Consider the following 15761-nt stretch of genomic DNA (forward strand, 5'->3'; position numbering starts at 1 on the left):
CTTGCGGTTGTTCTCCGTACATCCTAATTTCTCCTAGGCATGTGTTTTGTTTCGTTCTTCTTTTTCTTTCTCTCTCTCTCAATTTTTTGCTTTTGCAATCCCAGTGATATTTTTCGCTCGGGCTCGGGTCGCTCGAAATTCTGCAAATCGATACATTCCCTCTCGTTTCTCTCCTAGCTCTTTTTCTTGTTACTTCTACTTTCTCATTATCCGAGGTTGGCTGCTGCTGCTGCTGCCGAGTGAGTGCTCGGCTCTAGCTCCTCTTCCGATGGGCGAATGCCGGGGACGACCGGTGGACTCTTGTGCGCGCGCGCGCGACTGCAGCGTACCAGAGGTCCACCTTGTCTCTTTCGCATACAGCGTTTATTTCCTCTTCTGCGAACTGTTTATGGGGCTTGTTTTTACTTGACTTCTTTTTTCGCGGAGGACCGTTCGGGACTGCTACTATGCTCGTGAGGATCATCATCGTATACTTTTGCACGTATCGTAATATATAATACGCACACAACGAGCATTACTATTACTCAGTATTTATATGTGGTTTTTTTCTTCGAAAATCACCGCCTCGAATGACAAAAGTTTTGTTAAAAAATGAACCGATACTTTGGGACTAGTTATACGTCCAGGTATACGTATGTACATTAGATGGATTTTATCCCTACACAGTTCGTCCTTGCTCGTTAATACCGGCCGCATTCAAGGCTGCACGATTGGCATTTCATATACTTGTGTATTTTTTTGCCTCTCTTTTTATGACGCACAGCTGCATATAATAGTCATCACTTCACTTTTATTAGTGTACCTTAGCCATTCGTCTGACTTTTCATTCAGGAGCAAAGCAGTCGACACATAACGACTTTGAAATCAGTCAAAACGAGAAAATAATCAATGGCACTTTTGGCCTGGATTTTCCTCCTTTTTCCTCCCGCATTTAAAACGCAAAATTCACGCGACGTGCATCCTCCTTCTCTCTCTTGGATCCCCCGACTTTGAGACACGGCATTGTTACTCCTAGGCCACGAAAATATACATAGCCTCGGTCTTTGAGAAAAAAAATCTCCATAAAAGATAAAGTGCTCTGTACACACAAACGACGCGTATTCTATGTGTCGCGCACAGGACGATCCATACGTGTGCACTCATCGATGGGGAGAAAAAAAGAAGCATAAGAAGTAGACGAAGAAGATCGTATTAGACTATGCAGAGCCGTAAGCAACACAACAGACAAGTAGAGCCGCATGTACACATGGAGAGACATTTTTTTTTTGACTCGATCGCATTGCTCCTCGCATCTGCCTTGACGACGTTTTTCTTAGCTTTTGCGCGACACACACACACACGCACATACTCGCACGCTACGCACGCAGCGGGTTCTTCTTCTCATGCTTATTATATATACGGGGGAGGCGCAATAACTGCGCTCGACGCACACAGCAGAGAAGCAGCCTATATGCTGGGCATTATTATGGCACCTTCCAGCCGTCGCGACTTGTATACGATTTTATTAAGCTACCCCACATCTGTGTGCGCTTGTCTATGTGTGAGTATACATATAGCGCTGTAATGACAATTGCGCACTCATTCGATTATGGCATCGTTGCGCGCTACACAGCACACGAACACAGCAGCAGCAATAGCAGTATATAGAGAAACATACAGCGCGCGCGCACGCGTGTGTGTGTTTAGATGTAATGAGGAAAAAGGAAAAATTGAAACTCATAAATTCACACGTTTGCTTATTCAGTGAATGCACCGGTTTTGCGCCATTGTTGGGCGCGCATAGAGATCGGGTCTCGAGCCGGACTTTTCTATACGTATAATATACAATAATAATACCTACGCGTATACGCAATTTGACCGTATTTAGGATATCTCGAGGCTCGCGCGCGATACATTTATACTATATATCAACGCAATCGGTCATTTCGCTAGCCAATATATGTGTATTATATAAAATGTAAAAGTGCGAACTTGAACGCCTTTAGCTTTACGTGTATTATTGGCGATCACCACACCATCGATTCAGTACGCATTTCTTTCGCTTGAATGAAAAATTCCTCACCGATGAAATATCGTATAAAACTCTTCGGTAATTCTTTTAAAATTTTTTTTTTACCGCGAGAACTTTTAGTGCACGATAGACTGATTCGATGATTGTCAAAAATCAGTACACTTATGTATTAGTAAACAGAAGTACTCGGTGGTCTCTCGCGGTTTCATTAATTCTCAAAAAATCGCGACCGGAACTTTATTAGAATATGTGTACACGCGGCCGCGACGGCGGTGGCGGTGCGATTATATGCTTGAACAGGTAAAAAGAAAGCCGAAGATATACATAATGTATACAAAATATGATCGAGCAAAATTAATTCATTAATAAGCTTTTTTTCTCGACTCGCGAGTTCCGGTAAACACACAATCGGCGTCTTGAAAAATATATTTAATTCACACGTTACGCATGCCATCTTGCATGATTTATCTACATAGCCAAAGACAGAGAAAAAGAAAAATAATTCGAGCGTACAATGGGAGATAAAGGAAAAAAGCATTTACAGGCGATGTGCATCCTCCATTGCGAATCGCATTAGGCCAAAGCCACCGAGTAGTGAAATTACCCATGTACGCGCCTAGACTGCGTGCGTACGATTGGGGAGGGTTGAAAACGACGAACGTTCCTTTTCTCTATACTTGTGTGTGTGTGTGTGTGTTATGGGGTACATAGGCGCGCGCGCGCACATGCGCGTTTCGAGATTTAAAAATAACAAGACGGAGCTCGTGCGGCCAATGGCAAGAGCTATGCAAAAGGGTGTGCGATCAACGCGCCGCAGTACCTCGTTGCGTATCTATGTTATTACAATACACGTACATGTACGCAAGTACACGCGTGCGCAACCGTAGGCTGCAATATGGCCTATGTACAACCTATAAAATACACACACATATAAAAGCGTCGTGTCGCGTGCCAATACGCGTAATATATATAAAAACGCAACGAGTGGAGTAGCAGCAGCAGCGGCGACGACGACATCGGCAAAGGGTTACGGAGATCGTGACTCATTTTCGAAGGATGAAAGGAGAGAAATTTTTCCACCCCGCTTACTTATAACGTGTACGTGTCTATATGTATTTGCTCGCGCGTTACTCGAGTAATAGCTATATCACCTCTACTCCGAGCTGTGTTACGGCGCGCGTCTCTAAATATGTACTCGCGCGCTTACTTGCTTACATAAGAGCTCCGAGCGTACGCGCGCGCTCCGATGCTAAACCCTTTTGCGGCTCGAATTTCTATCATCCTCTCCCGTGTTATTTTTTCGCCTCCCCTTAATGCGCGCCCCCATCCCAGAGAAGGAAAGAGACGCCCCTCTTTTTCTTATAAAATACGCAATCCTTTCTTTGCGTAGCTTAGAGAAAAAGAAAAAGAGAGACGGAGAAAAAAAAGATAGTGTGGCAATGCTGCTGCAACTGAGCGATCGTGTGCACGTAATGGACCAAAGGATGTTGCGCGCGTGTGCGCTATTACGCAAGAAAAAATGGCGTACGTACCCCCGTCGCTCAACTTGCCGCTGCTGCTGCTTCTTCTCCACGCGTTTCCTACGAGAAGAAACGTACAAAAAATGAAAAAAAAAATAAATAAAAAAGCTCAGAGATTTCGATTAATTTCGTTACACATTTTTCTTCGACACGAAAAGGATATTAAACGTTCTCGCAGGATTTACGGGTGAAAATTTGCTCCTCTTAACATGTAAGTATATATAAAATGAGAAAGAAGAAGCCAGAAGAACAATGCGGTCTAAATCATTGATCAGCTCCGATGCCGACGCCGCCACTGGCGCGCGCGCGCAGGCGTTACATTAAAATAAAACTAAATTAAACAGCGTATATTCGGTGATGTATACTTGTGCCTGTGTGTATACGTTGCTTCGAACCGATCGGGGTTCGACCATGCGGACCATAGGGTCATTAAGCTTGCCCCGATGAAAACGAAAAGGGACGAGATGTCTACTATATATATATAAATTGTAATTAGGAGATAGAAACAGATGCTGCGCGTGTTGAGCGTATAATATCGGCGTGTGTGGTTTTCATTATCGAACTCTATGGATAATATGCAGTCCAATTGTGTCGGACCGTTGATTTTATCAAAATCAATCATTAGTTGTAACGCAACATTTTATCCGCAAATATGCATCATCATTCTAAAAAATAGTTCAAAGTCGCATCGTTTCAAACGAGAATAGCATAAATAATATCCGGAAAAATTATAATCGATAAAGCATATCGAATTCTGAGACTCAGATTTGATCGTACATAAGGGACGACGCGTCAATCGAATGCGAATCGCTATATATATTGATGGATGACGAACACCCGGCCGAATCGTCGTCGCTGCAGGTACGGAGCTCGGACGAAGCGTGCAGTCAATTTAAATAAATTCTCTTTTCCTTCTCTCTCTTTCTATCTCTTTCACTCGACCTCAGCAGCTCGAGTTTATATACCTATATTTGACGATGAATATTTACATGCGCGCAAAGTAGCGGCGGTGGCCGGCGGCCCCCGACACATTTGAGGAAAAAACTCACGTAGCACATCGTTGGCGCCCCTCATATATATACGTAGAGCAGAGCCATCATGAGGCAGCAGCAGCAGGACTATACGCGCGTGTATTACGAGCGTAAGGAAATGAGCCTATGCATGTTAAACGAACGCAGGCGGCTATTGCATTATTCGCCAGACAGCGAGAGAGGAAGTATTTGTACGATTCGAATATTTATTTATATATCTCGCCTCCGCAGCTGACCATCCGTGTATATAGCTCGAGCTCACTCGCCTTTTAGACTTTTGCGTAGGGCATGGCAGTGATGTACGATGTGTTCCATATAAATACGTGCCAAAGTCGTGGACCGTATATCCGTCGGTGTGCAGTCGTAAGTACGATATGTACGTCGTGCCATTCTCGAAAGTTTTCGAAGGGATATTAAAAAATTATAGGAATAGAAAAGAGAACGAGAGAATGAAGCAGAGTATCGACTCGCGGTCGATCGAAAATTACGGATTACACGAGCGGCAATGATTCAGCCAAATGCCACAGATATATACACGATACAAGTGTCGGTCGATTAATTATATGCCCCGTACGTATATATAATGTAATATGCGGCGAATTCGGTAAAATGAGAAATATGGTAATTTCAGCGCGGCATTTGCGTCGACACGCGCCTCACGCGAATCGATACGCTCGGGTAAATAAATTCGATATCCTCTCTCTCTTTCTCCGTTAGCTCGCTCGAGTTCGGATTTGAGCAAGTGTACTACTCCCCAATGTCAGCATTACGTACACACATACATATGGATGTTGCTACTGCTGCAGTGAATTATTTGAATATCGGTCCACGCGTATACACACATACAGCCGAGAGTCTTTGGGATATTATGCATGCATCGAGCGTTGCCGCAGCGCCGTGCGTCGTAGTAGCTTGCGAGAGCAGCTATCCACGTCCTTTTTCCTCTCTACCGTAGGATAGCTGCACGACGACGACAACTGAGGCACTGGCCGGGAAAAAGGAACACTAGCTAGTCCGTCCCAGTGATTGGTAAGTATGTTATAACATGCACGGGTCCTTATCGGGCAGTCGAGTCACGCGTACCGCAGCATGTCATATAGTATGTCACTAGAGAGAGAGAGAGAGAGAAAGAAGGAACCCCAAGCACACAGCATCTTTCCTTGTACTTTGTAGACAACAGCAGATTCTTCGAAGCAAGGGTCTGCTGCTATTGCAAGCTTGCACGTGTTTTAATTAATTTTTGCTAATATTTGCAGTTAACATTCGACAATATGAGTTCAGTGGCAATTCGGTAGTGAATCTCACTCACTCCAAGGCCAAAGAAGAAATAATAAGACAACAGTTTAAAGTAATAGGTTGCTTGGTTCTTACTTATTCATAAAACTTTACTTTTTCTCTTGTGTTTTTTGAGACTTCGGGAACTAGCCATCTAGCGGAAACTTAGATAACATTTGATGTTTTGCTTTGTAAGGACGAAGTATTTAAGTCTTAAAGAAGTCTGACAACAATATTTATTTCTAGGGTTCTAATTTATCAAAAATTTCAAAAAATTTAAAAGTATTACATTTAAAGATAAACATGTCATAATTCATGAAACATTTCTTTCGAATCGCGAGACCTTTTTAAACAATGTTTAGAAACATCAAACGGTACCAAAGTTACTGCTAGATGGCGCATGCTCAAATTCTCAAAAGTTATTAAAGAAAAAACAAAGTTATAGGAATATGTAAGAGCCAATCACAAAGAATGGACAAATATAGACGTGACCTTTTTTTTATGGGTTGACGATCGCTCAGGCACCCAGATACGAGGGCGCAGAATAACTCGCATTAAACTCTATAGGCAGTGGCTGTTTTACTCCTTCGTGCACTAGGTTAGCACCTTGAGACTTGCTCGAGCGCGAAAACACCCTCGCATTGCTTATCGAGTTCCCGCAGAGCTTTCTCTGTCTCTCTCTCTCTCTCTCTCTTTCTGTGTCGTGACGTCGTCCCCCGCGGCAGATTTTTCCATATTACATAGCACTTATAAAGCGTGGGTCTGAGACAGTCTGCGGCGCATTCGTATTATGATCATATACTCGAGATTTAACGAACTGACCGCGCTGACGGTTCTGTGTGTGACGAGGTCGAGTGCTAATTTTTTTTTCTTTCTCTTTGCTGGATATCACTATCGAGAGGCTGTCAATTAATACGCAAAGTTTATGCCAAAGCACGATTAGATTCCGATAAGCTTAATTAATAAAATGTATAGATAATGGTCAAAGTAGAACGAACGCGATCGATCGCAACTAACCGATAAAGAAAAATCAAGGGAGGCGTCAGCTTGCCGATAAAGCACGACTGCGAAAACGATTCGATTAAAACGATATTTGTACAAAATATGACGCAGTGCAGATCCGTGCGCAGGATCAGGCGCCTCAGCAGCACTCGCAGGCAGTGCTTGGTACAAGGGGGGGACTGCTGCCGCTCGAGCGCGATTACTCGTGTATTTACAAGTCTCGAACTGACCAACCCCTGCGATTATGCGCGCAAGGTAAGAAGAGAAAGAGAGAAGGAAAGAAGTGCATTACACGCGTGTCCACGTACACAAGGGCTTATTATTTAGAAAAGTACCTCGAGTCCTGCATCTTATACATACATAGGCACACTTGCGCGTATATAGAGAGGTGAAAAATAAAGGCTATCGTTGTGGCTCGTGCGTACCATAAGTGCTGGCCGCGCTGCTGCAGGCACGTATATGGCGCGTCAGTCAGTGCCTATAAAAGGGACTCCCATATTGCCTATCGGACATATCTCTATATAATAATACATGTCGCGTTATAATACACACACACCCAGCTTTGGCACACTCGTGTATAATATGGGCTCGAATGCGATGACACGACTGCTTATACGATGACAGCAATTACAATCTCGACTCTACTACATATAAAAGATGCGTGCCTTCACAGCTCCGCGACTGGCTACTGCTACTACTTTATATATATCCTTTTTGTCGCGTACACGATATGATATTCATTCGTGCGCCGAAGATGGCTGCTAATGGTGTGACCGCCGTCCGCATTACGTCGCAAAAACTTGCCTCGACACTTCTGATGCCTGTCGTCGTTATCCCTCGATTTTTCGTGCTACGCGCGAATCTTGACGCCTCTGTAACGCTCGTTCTCGGGGTATTCGACGATTTGACGGAATAATTTTTTTCTCAACCTCACAGAGTCGAGGGCACGAATATGCACGCGATCCAGGCAAACACCAGATATATTATAGATCGTCTTCGATTTCACAATTACGCGCTGGTGCTGTGTTCTTTACTCGAGTTGCTTTATACCAGCTTTAATAGGCCCATCGAATACCATTGGAAAATGTATAGTACAGCAGTGTTTATGTATTAAACATAGACGCGCTGCACCTTGTTACATTTCTCGAAAAAAAAAAGAAAAAGAAAGAAAGGAGAGAGAGAGAGAGAGAGGTTAAAGATATACTCGCGCTTAACCTGCAGCTCGCGCACTCGAGGAGCGATATATATTTCCCTTTTCAGCACCTTATATACACACTTACTCATTCTCTCGAATCTCCGAATCTCGAGATCCAACTCGATCTTCGTGCGCAGCAGCTGTATAATGCCGCGGAATATAATAGTTTTTATACGATGCGATGCGCGAACACTTTAGCTTTGTGTGTGTGTGTATACGAATCTCTAAGACTTTTGTGAATTTCTATCCTACTTCCGTGGCTTTATTTCAGCGGCCTCCATAAACAATAGTTCCTAAAAAGACTTGAAAATATACAGAACGGAAAAATAATTTCGATCATTTTGTTAAATTTCTTTCTTATAGTATCCAAATAACGAAAGGATCATCTTACAACACGAATTCGGATTGCGCGCTGGTTGCATATAAATTTTTTTTTTCGTACCGAGGGAAGTGGAGGCACGTTAGTTGCTCAGTGGGGATATTAAGGGTTTACAGTGGTGAGGAATAGATAGTGCCCACGCGAGCTCGAGTCGAAGAATCTTGACAATCATCGTGTCAGCCTGTTGCCTCGAAGCTCCCCTTCGTAGTACGTATATACAACACTCATAGATCGTCGCGTATCATATACTGCCGAGCGCACGAAGGTCAGAAACGTTAAGAGACTTAAAAAGTAGCGAAATGTATCCACGATGTCGAGGGGGGTCAAACCCCTTCGGTTAACGCACGCCACCCACGCGAGCCTATACACATGTACTGTATATATAGCAAACACATACACACATCAAGCGCGGCAGTCGCTAATTGAATGTGCACTAAACGCGCAGCGGTGTGCTGCTACTGTGGCGTTGAAAAAAAAGCCCCAGCCCAACATGAGGGTGCTCGTGGATATATGTGTGTAACTGGACGAAGATCGGTTTAACGCTCGGCATGAGTGCTACGTATGTAATATATAGTGACCGGCGTTGAGTGGCTTTTTTATGTGTATAATATGCCCGTAATACGCGGAAACGTGGATTTATGCTAATCGACGATTGCTTAAAAGGGCCGCTGCGGGTGTGCAATGCGGGTTACACGAAGCATAAAAATGTACATAAACTGCACGAGCCGGACAAATTTACATGCCTATTGACGTTAGGATAATTGTGAAGCATTTTCGAGAATAATCATCGGCATTAAAAATCATCAACTTATAAACTTGGCGAGCATCGCGTCGCGTTATCGTTCGATAAACGCGCGACACTCCTTCCTCGATTGACAACAATAAAAGAAAAGCAAAAAAAAAAGTTGACATAAATCCAACGCAAAGACTCGGTAAGTATACGAGGCAGAGAGAAGACAGAAGAAGAGCGACTTTGCAACGACACACGACGTAGAAGTGCAATTATGCAGAAGTTACGACGAACGAGCGTGGGCGTCAGAGGCAATTTGTACATGGCCGCGAGACGCGCGCGCATAAGCCACATCCTACTCTGCGCGGCTGTGTGTAATTTATTTTTTATCACACATGTGTGCGCGCTGCTCGACTCGAGCGATACATACGTATGAAACAAGACGAACATCGAGCTTACGATTCACTTTAAACACTTGTGTACACACACGTACAAGTGTATGTGTATGCATTGCGGTGACAATTTGCCAGTCAACCAATCGAATCAATCGCCACCGCCCATTTCTCTCTTTCTCTCTCTCTCTCTTGAGGCATAAACAAGCTTGATAAATATCGATCATCATCGAGGCACGAGCGATTATACCAAAGCGAGAAAGACAGTGACATCCCAAGTGCGCACTCCAAAGCCGAGACAGAGAGAGAGAGAGAGAGAGCAATAAAGCCGATTAAGCCTCGCGACCGATCATCACGTGATAATCGATTAAAACGCCGCTGCTTGTGTAGTGCACCGATGTATATCATCTATACGAGTGCGAGCTGCGAGCAATTGTTTTTAAACGCGAGAGAGAGGAAGTACAATGAACAATATCAGCTTCGCATCGAACGCCGATGCGAACGAAAAAAAAGGGAAGCAAAGAAGAAAGGAGGCCGCGAGCGCCTCCGTGGGATGTCTCACTCGATCCGCACTTTACGCGCGCGCGCGCGTGTGTGCGTATGTGCAGTATATGTACGTCGCTCGACGCGCGTATACCGACTGTTTTATTGCTTTAATTGCTAATTGCTATCTCACTTGGTAGCCACTTTGTTCGCTGCTTTCTTTCTCTTTAGCAGCCACTGTAGCACTTGGATCTTTTCTGTTGCTGCTTTGCGCGCGCCGCGTCCTCGTTTTCAAACGCACGGCCGCGCACTATAAGCTCGTGCTTTGGAAGGAAAATCCGCGGAGCTGCGTTCGTGCGATCGCTCGACATATACGAAGGGAAAAACAAAGGTATAAGATATTGGACGAATTGGTCGGGATAAGTTTTCCTCGCGTTTATAATAATAATTGCCAAGGCGAGATCGATCGTTTTGCAGAAACATAAAGTCTCTCAGCACAGCTGCGAAGAGAGCTTGGCTTGTCCGCGAGCTCGTTATGGGATCGATATTTAATAAGAAAAATCGAAGAAAGACAGCAAAAAATGAAAGGAAAGAGATAAGTAGAGCAATAATGTAAATATAAGCAGCCTTCATTTCACTGGTAATCGTTAATAACTTAGTTATCTTCGTTGAATATAAGCGCGCGCGCGCGAGAAGTCGTATATAATCATCGTCCTAACACCTGATGTCGAATTGACGAAAAAAAAGAGTAAAAAACAATAATAATAAAAACGATAACACGACCTGGCGGACCGCGTGAGAAACAAGTCTCTCTCTCTCTTTATACGTATATAGGTGCTGCACGCGCACACCTATACAGCATCGAAGAAGACGAATAAAACGAACGAAGAACAAAAAAAAAGACGAGTAGTGATCGGTAGTAGTATAGTAGTAGTGGTAGCTGTAGCAGCAGCAGGAGCAGTAGAAGAAGAAGCAGAAGAAGAAAGAACTCGCGCGAGGGAAAAGTGCAGTTGCATCGGCTCTAAGCTTCGAAGAATCGGCAAGATATCTCTTTGGCCGTATGGATATACGGAGCTCGTTTTCCAATTTCTGCTTACGCGATTAGAGCTGAGCGCGCGCGCGCCAAAGGTATGGCACACAACACCGCACGAGGTGCCGAGGCCAATATCTGCGTGCGGCACGTAGAGCAGCAGCTTTCAGCGACGTACTCGCGAGCATAATGAGAACAATCCGAGAGCGGTCGAGCGAGATATCTCGCGCAATTCGTCCAAAGGTCGAAAAGTCTTGCACTGCAGTTCGAATGCACATTGCACTCTGTGTATAATAGTGTGTACAAGATAATCTAGGAGCGCTAAAGTTCAGCTTTTTTTTGGCACATGAGATCGCTTACAATTTATATGCACGCGTACGTGCATGCGAGTAAACTGCCCACAATTCAGCTGCTGCTGCGATTCTTGGGAAGAATCAAGTAGCTGTGTGTGATTTTATTACGAGGCCCGTTTTTTCCGTGTATTCAATAATAATATTTTAAATCCAGCATCGATTATGTATCCATGTATGCAGCGTGCCTTCGATAATGTAAGCGCGTACGTATATGTGTGGGTAAATACGTAAAACCAAAACCGAACTGCTGCCGAGCGAGATGTATAAAGTTATTTTATATAATTTACGCGGAATCTAGAAGATTGCGAGCGTGCAGTTAACAAATGTCTGTATATGCACAGAGCTCTGAGCAGCAGCAATCGAGAGAGAAATATTTATGCGAAAATCGGGCAAAAAAGCAGCTGTTTTTATAAATTAAGATTCAACCGATAATGAGCGGTTATCACTTTTGACGAACGCAAACGTATATGAATGCACACACGTGTATGTGTGCGCGAATGTGAGTGTGTATGTGTACACAAGCAACTAAATTATCATTACTTAGCTACGCCGCGGACATATTATTTATATATAAATATGATCGGTATTAAAGGAAAAACGCGCATCGATTGACACGATAATTCAACGGCATTTTTATCATTTAATAATGACGGCTATACGACTCGATGAAGTCATTATTATATTGCGTGCTTTATATATGCGGGCAAATCGCCTCGACACAAAAGAACAGAAAATTTATCAGCTAGATCGCCTCGAATCGTCCTTTGTCAGATACTTTACAAGATATCGCTCGCGCACGAGGCACGAAAAAATCCAATATAATCTCGAGCCAGTCAATCTGAATATATTCTCCATTTTTTCACCCGTCAGTGTGGAAAAAAAGTTGACAATCGCCAGTCCGGTCGAGCGAAGCGTGGCGGACGAAATGAATTTCGGGGCACATATATGCAAAAAAGATTCGACGGTACTTCGCGTACGTGTTTGCATATGCTTGGGCACGTCCTGCGCGCAGTCCGAGAGTTTAATAAACGCGAGAGAAAGAGAGAGAGAGCTATATATAAGGCAGTTGTGTGTGCAGTGTATGAGCAACAAAGAAATGCGCCCGCGCGCGCGCATTACGTATATCGAGGTGCGACGGAGCTACTAGGAGAAAAAGATGTTTGCAAAGCGAGTCGTCGTCGTCGAAATGAAATCGAACGCGTCGATGCGTATTGTAAAGTGTGCCGCTACTCCACACCCGCTTCTATAAAGCACGATCATTTGAATAACAAAGTCGCCTGCGCCAAGCTATGCGCGTTTCACTGGGTTTTCAGAGGGGCCAAGGACTGCGGTCACGACGATGGTGAATACGTAATACACTTTTTTTCGGAGCATAAAGCAGCAGCGACAAGAAGCGAAGCGATCTTTCATGCACGCGGCTTTGAGCTATTGACCGACCTCGAGACTCGGAGAGAAAAGAGAGGACCTTTATCGAGAGCGACTCGATCTAGTAAAGTACTTTTGACCAAGCGAGCGAGTGAGCGAGGGCAAGGCGTGAAAAGTATGAAAAAAGTTTTGGGTGAAACGATTTTTCTCGCGACGACACCTTGAAACAAAATCTTTTTTCTTTCAAAGTTTAAGCAATTATTTATACCGTAAAGGCTGGAAGAGCCGTAGATATCTCGGTGGCAGTTCGGAAAATCCGAAATAGTCGTCAATGTCGAGCGATCGCCAATAAAAAGGAAGCCTCCAAAAGCTCGGTACGCAAAAAAAGTCGCTACCTTCGAAGCATCATCGATCGCGGCGTGAAATTCCAATGGTAATTTCTCAATCAAGCTCTCGTTCGCGCGCACAATACTTTGGTGTCGTCGATCCGCGAGGTACGCGCCGATCGGCAAAGAGAGTCGTCGTTCTCACGATGAGTCGCGCACGTCCTCGGCCTATACTTGTTACTTTTTTTTCTCTCTCCTTCTCTCTCCCTCCGCGATGTAATCATGCGTATTCATTTATACGTATGTCTATATACATTTCTTTTCTCTCTCTCTCTCTCTCTCTCTCGACTTGTCGATGCACATATAACGGAAGTTGAAGCGTGACGTAAATTACGCGCATCGGACGGCGTATTATACATTAATGTGGCTGCGCGCGTGGGCACAAGTGGAGGCGACGTGTACGGCTCGGACTGCTGCATAGCTTTGCAGCTCTCGTATACAGGCAAATGAATTTTTGTTAGGCTGATCGATCGCACCGAGCCCATATACGAAAAGAGCGCAGGTGTCCCCCTACGCGGCTTGAATAATTAAACGCGCCAATGTACCCGAGCAATGTACCTGTATTTTGCCACTCGGTTTCCGAGCTTTCGCGATCGTTTCGACGTGTGCCGGTCAACCCCGCAGTAGTTCAGAGATCACGAAGAATGTGATTTTTTCCGCGAAAATGTAACTCGGTTGCGCGCGAACTCATCAAAACCAAAACGCACCTACCACTTTGAGCGGTACTCCCGTCACTTTGAAATGTACGTATGCCCGGCTCCACGTATGGGCTTTTTATACGACGATCGTCATCATCATTGATGGCGCAGAACGCCGCGCGGCGCCCAAATCGGAAGTACGTCGCAAATTACAGAGTATGCGACCCACCAAGAGTCACAGCATTAATGATGTTTAATAACATGCGCCCTTCTCCCCCTTGACTCACATCTATCTCTACTCGTATGTATAATATTTCTTTCTCTGTCTCGACCGTTCGTTCGCTACCTTGTACCTTGGCTCGCGTATATAAGCAGAAGGTTATATATTATATATTTTCAACTCTTTCGCCACCTCTCGGGTCCGCGCCTGTGTGTCTTTGCTGCCTGTAGCGGAGCCGCAAAAATTTTTGTGTGCGCTCGCTCGTTCGCTCGCTCGAGCTCCAAAGTAAGCCATGAAGATTCGCGGAATCAGCATTAAAAATTAAATTACCAATTGAGAGAGAGAACGAGGGGAGGGGAGAGGAAGAAAGGATAAATAGCAATAAGGCAAACAACCAGGCTAAATGCTATAAAAATAAAACACGGGTTTGTTCTTTGGCGTTTTGTCTTCCCGAACCTGAGCGCGGATCTCCTCTCTCTCTCTCCCTCTCCTGTGCTTTTCTTTTACTCTCGTAGGCAGATTATCGCTATATATACACGCACGCATGTAAGTATGCAAGTGTGTATGTATATAATACATGTGAACGTGGTTACGACCGGTTTGGGTACTGAAAGAGACAAACGTTTCCAGGAGCTGCTGCCGCCGCCGCTGCCACTCTGGTTTTTTGTACATTATTTTCTCGACTAACGATGAATTCGCGGCGAACGAGTTGATGTTTCTTTTGACTCGGCTGTCCTCTGATTGATGCTTCGCATTGCCGGTCGTCGTCGTCTTCGTCCTCGTCGTCATCGTCGTCGTCGTTTTCGAGCTTTCTCGTTTGCATACACGTTATTATCATTCTACAAGCGAACGCGCGAAATTGTCCGCGATCTCGCTAAAGTCGATCGATTTCGAATTGGACGAATATTCATCGGTTTGGTCATGTAATGCGCAATAGTAAAATTAGCTTACACCTGACTCGAGTAAGATGTATTCGGCATTCGCATGATAATGTTATACGTATAATATAATGCGCGGTAGCCGCCATCCGTACATTTGGGCTCGTTCCTGCACACTCATCTACCATGTGAAATCAGGGAGAGAGAGAGAGAAAGAGGGAAACGAGAGGAAGAATGACTCTGTGAAAAAATTATTCTTTGATGTTCTGTTTTTTATTTTTTGCTCGCGCATACACTTTATTATATTACCACGATAATGCTCGGACCGTGGCTAATTCGTGACTCTACACGGTGTGCCGAATATTATACGTTTAATTATTCAGCGCAACAATCGGATAAAAGTCCGGTAAGTATACGCACACAGACAGACCCACACACACACGTTCCAACGAAAGTTTCTACCGCGAGAGAATATCTCTCCGAAATTGTGTGTGCTCTCAAGAGAGAGGTTAATGAAGAAGTTGGAGCTATAACAATAAATAGCAGTTATATTTTATATACACGAGCTCTGGAATTACACCTCGCGCATAAATACACACACAGAAAGCAATGCTGTGTGGTGCCTCTCGTACGTCTACATAATTTACAAAATGCAATTTTGGGTGTGCGCCGCGCGTTGAAGGTATAGATATATATACGAGCATCATCGCGAATACAAACGACTCGAGCTGCGAAACCGAAAGTAGCCAACACGTCCGCGCGTATAGGAACGTGAGTGCAGCGCAGCTCCAAACTCTTCACTCGCACACATTATAACTATACATTTATATACTTATACATACTGCAGATATATTTGTATTGTGTACACAGCGA

At 44.3% G+C, this 15761-nt stretch overlaps 1 protein-coding gene across 1 annotated transcript in view; it reads right to left on the reverse strand.

Annotated features, from left to right (window-relative positions):
• Nucleotides 1–15761, reverse strand: part of LOC106652208 (protein nubbin-like) — a 148020-nt gene that overhangs the window by 14938 nt on the left and 117321 nt on the right. The gene's annotated exons all lie outside the window — the stretch shown is intronic.

Source organism: Trichogramma pretiosum, unplaced genomic scaffold (genome assembly GCF_000599845.2).
Source record: "Trichogramma pretiosum strain Unisexual culture from Peru unplaced genomic scaffold, Tpre_2.0 scaffold29, whole genome shotgun sequence".
In the NCBI taxonomy this organism is placed as follows: Eukaryota; Metazoa; Arthropoda; class Insecta; order Hymenoptera; family Trichogrammatidae; genus Trichogramma; species Trichogramma pretiosum.